This window comes from Sinocyclocheilus rhinocerous, unplaced genomic scaffold, assembly GCF_001515625.1.
Source record: "Sinocyclocheilus rhinocerous isolate Xijiao unplaced genomic scaffold, SAMN03320098_v1.1 scaffold115, whole genome shotgun sequence".
Lineage (NCBI taxonomy): Eukaryota > Metazoa > Chordata > Actinopteri > Cypriniformes > Cyprinidae > Sinocyclocheilus > Sinocyclocheilus rhinocerous.
The window spans coordinates 354738-364562 of NW_015650001.1; the positions used below are offsets into that span (position 1 = coordinate 354738).

At 35.8% G+C, this 9825-nt stretch overlaps 1 long non-coding RNA gene across 1 annotated transcript in view; it reads left to right on the plus strand.

Moving 5' to 3' along the window:
• Window positions 1–7434, plus strand: part of LOC107711199 (uncharacterized) — a 45351-nt gene extending 37917 nt beyond the window's left edge. Inside the window, exons 2-3 of the long non-coding RNA XR_001636677.1 lie at window positions 6958–7121; window positions 7320–7434. This is a non-coding gene — a long non-coding RNA (uncharacterized LOC107711199). The remainder of the gene's footprint in view (window positions 1–6957; window positions 7122–7319) is intronic.
• The last annotated feature ends 2391 nt before the right edge of the window (window positions 7435–9825 follow it).

The window sequence follows — 9825 nt, forward strand, 5'->3', positions numbered from 1 at the left end:
TATGAAAAACGCGGACATCAATGGTTTAAATAAAATATGAAAACGTAATCATACTGTTGTTGCATCAAAATGTAAAGTAAACAGGCAGGAGACAATGGAAACTAAAAAATAACTCACATCAGTCTCAAAAGAATGATGCTCTCCTATGCCTCTGGCTTTACTCTTAGTAAAAAAAAAAATTTATAACATGATGGAATTATGAACTTTACTTGCCTTAACCGTCTTTCCCTCTCTTTTGAAGAAGCTGAGAAAATCGCCTCCTCACACAAGCAGGGTTCTGTGTCGTCAACTCCCGGCGCGGGCACAATGAAGCCACAAAGCTCAACATGTCTGAAATATTACATGCAAAACATTACTTCAACAATTATCACTTCATCAGCCTCAAAATAATTAGGCTAGACTTTATTACATTACGCCGTTTCCTTTAGGAATCTACATTCAGTTTAACCGGCGAAAAAGGAGATGACAAATTAACATGTAAATATGTTAATAACCCTCTATTCTTTTCGGATTATTTCCACCTTCCGTGAAATCTCAAAATACTATCGGACTCAAACAATGAATGATGACTTTACATTTTTAATCTTTACTTACCATAAACAGTCTTTCACTCGCTTCCATCTGAAGACGCTGAGAAAATGACGGCTTTTCGCACTGGTGTCGTCCGATGTTAACGTGACGTGCGTGCTCTCTTTCACGTCCGCGTTCCCAACCCAGCACCGCTGGGTTATAGATCAAGACCAATTTTCAACCCAAAATTGGGTTAAAACAACCCAACGTCCTTACCCAGCAGTCTCAACCCAGCGTTTTTTAGAGTGTACGTAACTTTGCATGTACGTGTCAACTTAACCCTTACCAAACGGTCTACTAATGAGAGACATGTAGTTGCAAATTAACGAGAGTTAGTTGACATGTAGTTGCAAAGTTACTTATAGTTAGTGAATGTCTAAAGTGGACTACCAAAATAAAGTGTTAACTTATATTCTACTTACCTTGAAGTTAAACAATGATAGTGAATCTGGAGGCATGCAATGAGGGGGGAAAAACGGTATACACTGTAAAAATTTGTAAACTGATTATTGGAGTATGTTTTCTGAAAAAAATCTGTCTCGTGTCACTTGCAATTTCTTTGAATTATTTTTGAAATTTACTAGTAATTTATAAGTGAGAATAGTTTCAAATCAATTTTTTTTTCAGTGAAATTTCTTTGTAAAACATAATACAATAGGCATTGTTTTATTTTTAACAATCATGAGTGCACAACAGTCTGAAACCTCTGCAACAGTGTCAGTCATTAGATCACCATCCTGTAGGCCTACTCATCTGGCTTCAAGTCAAAATGAAACCGCATTTTACTTCCATAATGTTTAGTGATGATTTAAAAAAAAATCTAAATAAAGGAAACTGTTGCAAAACATTCTGTGAGCAAAGGTGGTTTAAATTGTGTATTTCTAGAACAAATGAGGCAGTAGCATAGCAGCTGCCATTGACATGAATGTGCATGCTAATGGTTACATTGTGATGAAAGATCACAAATCATTATTTTTAAATACTGTCAAATTTTTAAATTTAATTTGTTTCCAGAGCAACTGGATTATTAGTCTTTTGTATTCACCACAACAAGCTGAATGAATTTGAAAGGTCATTTAAGTGACTGTCCCAGCCTGCCCAGAGACTGGAACAGAATGGAATTTGAAACGTTTTAGCCAAAAATGTTTCCATGGTAAAGGTGTTTTTTGCAGAAACGTTTCAGATTTCGTTCTGTTCTCCGACTACAGCTGAAGTATGGGTGGGATGTGGATCGATAACCAGGTGAGTAACTGTTACTACACTTTGGGATGCCAACCAGGGTTAGGGAGTAACGGCGTTACGTAATCAGGATACAAAAATCTAGTAACTGTAATCCATTACCAGTGTTGGGCAAGTTACTCTGAAAATGTAATCAAATGACTGATTACTGATTACTCATTTTAAAAGTAATCACGTTACTGTTCTGATTACTTTATTTCAAAAGTAATTAGTAATTAATTACATTACTAGTTACGTTACTTTTTTCTCCATTAAGTTTATGAAATCCCAGCATACACGCTCCCGATAAATATTTGTTATTAAAGCATCAACATTCACAGAACACTGTTATTTTTAACTAAAGCAAGCGGCTGCTGCGTGCATGGTTTGGCATGGCAGAATGCCAGCAAAGAGCGCTGCATTTATAATCTCTAAAAAGACATCTCAGTTCATCGCAATCTCACAAATCTCTGTTATAACACAATAAATATATGCATAATGAATCTTACATAATGTCTACAATTCGTGTGTTATAATGAGAGGATTCGTGAGCACGCAAATTTCAGCACTGCATTGCTCAACGCTGCATACACGTGTTTTAGCCTAAATAGAAATAGCTTGCACCTGCTAATCGTTTATATTTTATATTAGTTCATGTTGCTTTTGTGTAATCGATGAATAACAATTTATTTGTTTTAGATATTTTATGTTTAGATATTTCTATTTTGCAGGAGTCCCGTTAATCATTTTATTCTCCCGCATCCCTCACACACACACAAGTGTCTACCCGCTCGCACCAGCACTCGCCCATCTTGTCCCGTGCCGCCCGCTGTTGCATCGGGTCTCGCGGGAGCAGGTCTCTAATCCACTGGCACTTGACTCGACAGTACATGAGCTACATCCTTTTTATAATCTCTAGATTATAAAACACTGCATTCTGTCAGCAAATAACACCCGTTTACAATTATTCTCCTCAAACGCGGGATGAGACGCTGCTACAGTTAATTAATTACGATGCTTCCTGCTTTGAAAAACATTTTCATGTCTGCAAATTTCACAGTTATTTTGTTTTCAAAGAGGATAAAGGAAATAACATAGTTGTACAGCAAAAGCTATGCATGAAGACTCTTGCTTTAAAAAAGGCTACTCAACCGACTTGAACATTTGCAGGTACGACTAGCATGAAAATAATCTCGGCATGATGTCTAGCTTTTGAGGATCTTTTGGTCTACTTCACTTTGTCAGGCAGGTCCTATTTAAGAGATTTCTTGATTGCGAACAGGTGTGGCAGTAATCAGGCCTGGGTGTGGCTAGAGAAATTGAACTCAGGTGTGATAAACCACAGTTTTAACAGGGGGGCAAACACTTCTTCACACAGGGCCATGTAGTTTTGCATTTTGTTTTCCCTTAATAATAAAAACCTTAATTTAAAAACTGCATTGTCGTTTTTACTTGTGTTATCTTTGACTAATATTTAAACTTGTTTGATGATCTGAAACATTAAAGTGTGACAAACATGCAAAAAAATAAGAAATCAGGAAGGGGGCCAACACTTTTTCACACCACTGTATGTATATGGTGTACATTTTTCAATGTTGTGTATAAACTATATTTATTTTTACTTGTACATGTTAAATAAATAAAAAATAATAATAAAAATAAAACTGTAATACTAAACTGTATAGCCACTAGATGTCTGCATAGCCTTTTATGTAAATATACGGGCTGTAATATCTAGATGGTGAAACAAGACACGCTTTTTAATAGTTTCAACTAGTTTTTACTATAGTTTTTATTAGTTTTAATTTTAAAGTCATAGTTAAATAAAAGTACTTTTGACTTATTTACATATGTAACTTGAAGTACTCCAAAAGGAATCAGATTACATTACTTTTATATTGTGGTACTTGGATTACGTTACTGAATACTTTTTTAATGAAGTAATTTGTAACTGTAACGGAATACATTTTAAAAGTAACCCTCCCAACCCTGATGCCAACACATGGATGCCTAGTGAGCTACCTTGCTGCTTACTTCATAGGCAGCATATTAGTTGAAACAGAACCTGCATGTATGCAACAATTTGGATCATGTGTTATTTGATAACCAATAACACATCACTGACTTCCTTTCAAATTTATGCGATAATAGTTGTGGTAGAAATGTCACAGAAATATATGAGAAGTGTTATAAACTGAATGCTATACCTGTCACAAAGTTGTCAATGGCTTTTCTTATAAAACAAAAATTTTTCTCCGTATAAATTCTGAAAATAGATCAATCAAAAAAGAATGTTTAATGGCAAACATTAAGCTGTCGATTAGAGTTGTATGGTAGAATATTATTCCGAAATCCAAATTCATCCCATTTTTAAACTGAGCTTGTTGCAATCCATTCTGGGACTGCATCCTACAAGTTATCTTGCCTATGATACATTAGAGGTTTAAAAAAGGGAAATTCTGTCATCATTTTCTCACCCTCATGTCGTTCCAAACCTATGACTTTCTTTTTCCGTGGAACATAAAAGATATTTTGAGAACTGTCTCAATGTTTTTTATATCCATACAATGGAAGTCAATGGTCATCAAAACCGTTTGGTTACCAACATTGTTCAGAAAATCTTCTTTTATGTTCCACAGAAGCAAGAAAGTCATTCAGGTTTAGAACAACATGAGGGTGAGTAAATGATGAAGAAAAGTAAATTTTTGATATGCAACCTATGTAGGCCACCTTCTAGGATTTAGTCTGTATCTGTACTGTGATCATATCTGTTACCTTCATGTTCTGTTCTAACATCTCTCTCTAAACCATGTGAGTAATTGAGCTGGATGTGTTGTAAGGGCTAGTGTATCCTGTCCGCTGCTATCTGCTTCATCACGCAAGCAAGAGCTTGTAGCAAAGACAGCGACATGGTCAACAGTCTGTGACCTTCTTTTGCCCAGAGGCTTCTGCAGAAAAGTAGGATAATGAGCGTGTTGTTTTTATACTGTAGATCAGTAGTCCAGGTCTTAATTGCACTGCAAACATTCTTTGTTCTTGTATGCTATCCTGATTGCTCACATTCAGCAAACAGTGAAATGAGTTTAGGGAGCCAATGAGGCTCACACTGCTTGCCTTATTACTCGACATGATGCTTGCAGCTTTAATCAGTGGAAAAAAACAACATCGGGGGCATTCCAGTTCTCGGTCTTGTTTTGGGAGTAGAGGTGGGGATTGTGACCAAAATACGTCATGTTACGAGGTATTTTATATTATGCTAACTGTATATATCCATTGCCTAAAATTCAGCCAAAAATATTTTATGCATTGTATAATGATGCAGTAATGCCTATTTTTAATAGTTCATCATTTTTCATTTATATTTACTTTTTTATATTTGTAACAAAGCAAAAGCATGTAGTTCTGTAAGGACCACTATCGTCAAAGATAACTTACAATTAGCATACATTTTAGGTTGGGGGTATGGTTCTGTTCTGGGCAACACTCCCTGCCCATCTATGCAGCCTAGCATGGATAGGAGCAGGGAGAGCATAAATAACCCCCCTAGGGTAAACTGAACAGAACCAACATTAATGATTAATGTAGCAGATATCATCAATGTTCTAAGTGATTATTTTATATATCAACATAATTCAGTGGTCTGACTCAAGAAGAAATATCCAATGCCAAGTCCTGACTGGACGAGAGGAGGAGTTGGGGATGGAGGTGGGTGATTAGCTCCTGAGCAAAGCGATAGCTGCTGAATAATGACTGAAAGGACCATATAAAGGGAATTATGATTGGCGTAGTATTCCTATAGGTAGACATGGATCAGCTGAGTGTCAGCTGATGCGAGCTTGACTAACGTGACCTGCCAGAACTAACGTCATCAATGTTCTAAGTGATTATTTTATATATCAACATAATTCAGTGGTCTGACTCAAGAAGAAATATCCAATGCCAAGTCCTGACTGGACGAGAGGAGGAGTTGGGGATGGAGGTGGGTGATTAGCTCCTGAGCAAAGCGATAGCTGCTGAATAATGACTGAAAGGACCTTATAAAGGGAATTATGATTGGCATCGTATTCCTATAGGTAGACGTGGATCAGCTGAGTGTCAGCTGATGCGAGCTTGACTAACGTGACCTGCCAGAACTAACGCTACGCTCCATTTTTGTGAATTTTGGGACTTTGGAGCCCCTACAGTAAAGTGAGTGGAACTGACTGTCGTAAATGTATCACTGTTGTAATTACAGAACAAAGACTTTAAAATAGCTTTTGATTTCTAAAAGTTCAAAGTTGTGACATTACTTGGCAACCATAAACAACTGTATAAACCAATGTAGTAACAATGTGTCAATATTAAATCGCTTTTATGAAGCTGTCTGCTGTCTTTTTGAAAGAAGTTAATAGGAACATTTTAATTAATCTAGGGCCAGTTAAAGGTGACAGTAAAAACATTAATAGTTTTTTTTTTTCAAATTAATAATGTTTGAGATTTGAAGTTTCTTTCATCAAAGAATCCTGGGGAGGGGGTGGGGAAGAATGAAGCACTTTTTTTAATGATTTTATTTATTTTTAAGTTTTAATTTTGAACATTAATAATAACAACAACAACAATAATAATAAATGTTTCTTGAGCAGCAAATTATTACTGTACAATATGACTGTTTTTTACTGTATTTTTGATCAAATAAATGCAGCCTTGGTGAGCATGAGAAACAAAAACATGAAACATGAAAAATCTTAGTTACACTTTATTTTAAGGTGTCCTTGTTACAGTGTAATTATAAATTTAAGTACTGAGTAATATTAAGTAACTACATGTACTTTCTATATGGTTAAGATTAGGATTAGGGTTTGGCTTTGGGTTACTGTAATTATGCATAATTTATTGTTATTATAATAGTAACTGCATGTAACGTGTAACAAGGACACCTTAAAATAAAGTGTTACCAATCTTACTATCCCCAAACTTTTCAATGGTAGTGTATGATTTAGTTTTCTGCTTTGTGAGATATTTTTAAAATAGCAACTGGAATATACAATGATATAAATTACATTTCTACCATGTATGTCACCGATTACATGATACATATTATCATAACGTTCAGCTTTATTTGAGGGTATATTGTGCATTTGGTGTTTGATAACGCGTTGAACTCTTTAACTCTTTCCATCTGTGCTTTAGGCTGTGTGGTGATAGCTGAAGCCTTCCTATGAGGTGAGCATATCGGTGTGGACCCCCATCTCCCCTCCCAGTGCCAGCAGCAGCAGCAGCAGCAGCAGCAGGACTAAGGGATGTCACAAGTATTCCTCCTTCTGACCCTGCTCTGTTTCTCCTCCTGCATCCAGGTCAGAGCTTATTCCCCTTCCTCTCTGTTTCTGTCACTCTCTCTTAAGGTGACCAGATATTTGTGAAAAAATCAGCACAGTTACACATGTGCTCATTTTTGTTACTTACCTCTCAATATTCTGAAGAGGAAGCAGCGGTTGTACTTCTTTATATAATACTTACTGTTACCAATATCAGTTTCAATCATTTATTTATAGCCATCAGACCAAAGCCAAAAATGAATGATCTGGACAAATGGCGCTCTGTAACTCCATCAAGACGTGGGCCATGGCTCGTATAATCGGGACTGCCCTGATTTTATCTGGACATCTCAGCCCTCTACGAACACCTTGGCAATTGAATCGCCATTGGCTAGTAAATTTTTTAGTTTACTCGCCAGACTGATATATATACTGCTCACCCTACTGTCTCCCTAACAGGGGCTTGATAGGCCCTGCTTTATGTACTTTATACTTTAGTATACTTTTAAGAAGAGTACTTTTTATGGAAGTAATGTACTTTAAAAGAATGTACTTAAGTGTGAGCTAAATGTTATTTGCAATTAAATGAAAATGCATTATAGTTTAAAATTATTTTAAATGTAAGTTGAACTTTAGAGTGCTTTATTGACTCACTTAAGCAAGACTGAAGTACATCTTAAAATTTAATTTCATAATTATATCTGTTGTCTTTAAAGCATGGTTAAAGTGTGCTGACGAATGTACTCACTAGCATTTATGGTAATAATTGTCATTTATATTGAAACTTGTTTATCATCTATTTAAATATTTTGTATGTATATCATCTATTTAAATACATAATAAACACAAGCACTTTAAATGTTTTTTAGTCAAATTAATGTCAACACATCAGAATAAGTGTATCGCTAAAGACAATGAATACATAGCCTACTGATTTAAAATGAACTTAAACGTAAAATGTTTAATTTGACATTTTTACAAAGTGCACTTTTTAAAAGTGTGTTTGTTAAGAAACAATCATAAAAGAGTTTGTTTGTGTGTGTGTGTGTGTATATATATATATATATATAAACGTCAAGCCAGATAAATATATATAAATAAAGCTGAGAACAAATAGAAATGCCACACACGCACCGCTCAGCTCTTTTTCGAGTTGGCTTAGAGTCTGAGCATTATGCAACTCACTGAAGATTAGATTAGCCATTAATTAAGCATATTTATGTGAGAAAAAAAGAAAAACAAGAACATCACAGAGGTTCATTAATAAAGCCCAGCTTGCAGAAGTTCAGCAGTCGCTGTAATTTATGGTTAGATTTCAATACTCCATCTACACCCAAGGTAAGTGACGCAACACACTGCTTTGTTGTTTGTAATGGGATGTTCACCTCAGTATGAGGCTTATATAATGTATTTTAGTCACTATTTACTTGGGAAAGACCAGCCTTGACATTGTTCTAGCTAACTTATTTTGTGTTTTACAGAAATAAAAATGTAATTATAATACTTAATTCATTTAACCTTTTCATGCGGTCTTACTAATTGGCTCTTGCAGGTGTCATCTGCTGCATCCCTCAAAACTTTGATGGCAAGATGGATGATGTACCGAGACGAATGTTTTCTAAATATTAGCAGAGAACCACCGATGACAGGTGAGTTGTTCAGCATCCTTCCACAAGTAATGGCTGGATTCGCAGTCACAGTCGTGTGTAAGTTCAGTAGAGGTCTTTCATAGACCCTGTCGACAGCCATGATGAAAGTGCACAGTGCTGTTAAGGGATGTATGTTGGAAAACACTGCTGAGACTTCTGATTTAGGGGTCATGTCACATACTGATCCTGTCCAGCACTGCAAACAGAGCAGAGGAGACTTTAACATGGTTTAATGGTTGTTTTTCTAGGTCTTGTGTGCAACAGAACATTTGATAAGTATGCCTGCTGGCCGGATGCACTGCCCAATACTACAGTGAGTGTGGCCTGCCCCTGGTACTTGCCCTGGCACAAGGAAGGTAAGACTGCTGGTAATATAACATTCACATTGATAACATTTCTAGGTCATATTTGATCCTGAAATCAAAAGAAAGAAACATATTTTTAGACTGTTAAGATTTATTTACATTGTGAGATTCACTGTAATCAAGGTTTAAAGGAATAGTTCAACCAAACATGAAATTTGCTAAAAAAAAAAAATGCTAAAGATGTAGATGAAATTTAGGATCATATCACTTACTCACCAATGGATCCTCTGCAGTGAATGGGTGCCGTCAGAATGAGAGTCCAAACAGCTGAAAAAAACATCACAGTAACATCTACAAGTAATCCCAGGGTTTCCGGGGGTCTTAAAAAAAGTCTAAAAAGTCTTAAATTTAGTTGTATCAAATTTAAGGCCTTAAAAAGTCTTAAATTGTACAAGAAAGTCTCGTTTTAGACGTTTTTTTATTTCCTGTTTTTGCTCTATTTCACCAACAAAAATCATTCCAAACACAGCCACAGCGCTGTTTTGCGTCTCTGAGCAACACAACGCTGTTTTGTTCCTAAATGAATCAACCGTGTAAATGTTTCGGTTCAATCGCAATGACTCACTTAACAGTGACTGGCAGTTTTAATTTCACACACTTTTATAAAAAATGGCTTAAAGGTAAAAATGCCCATAAAACTCGTTGGAAATAATTAATTTCTATCACTGCTGTGAACTGACCACACAGAATATAAAGAATATAAAAAAATTCAGGAGTCAGCTGTCAACC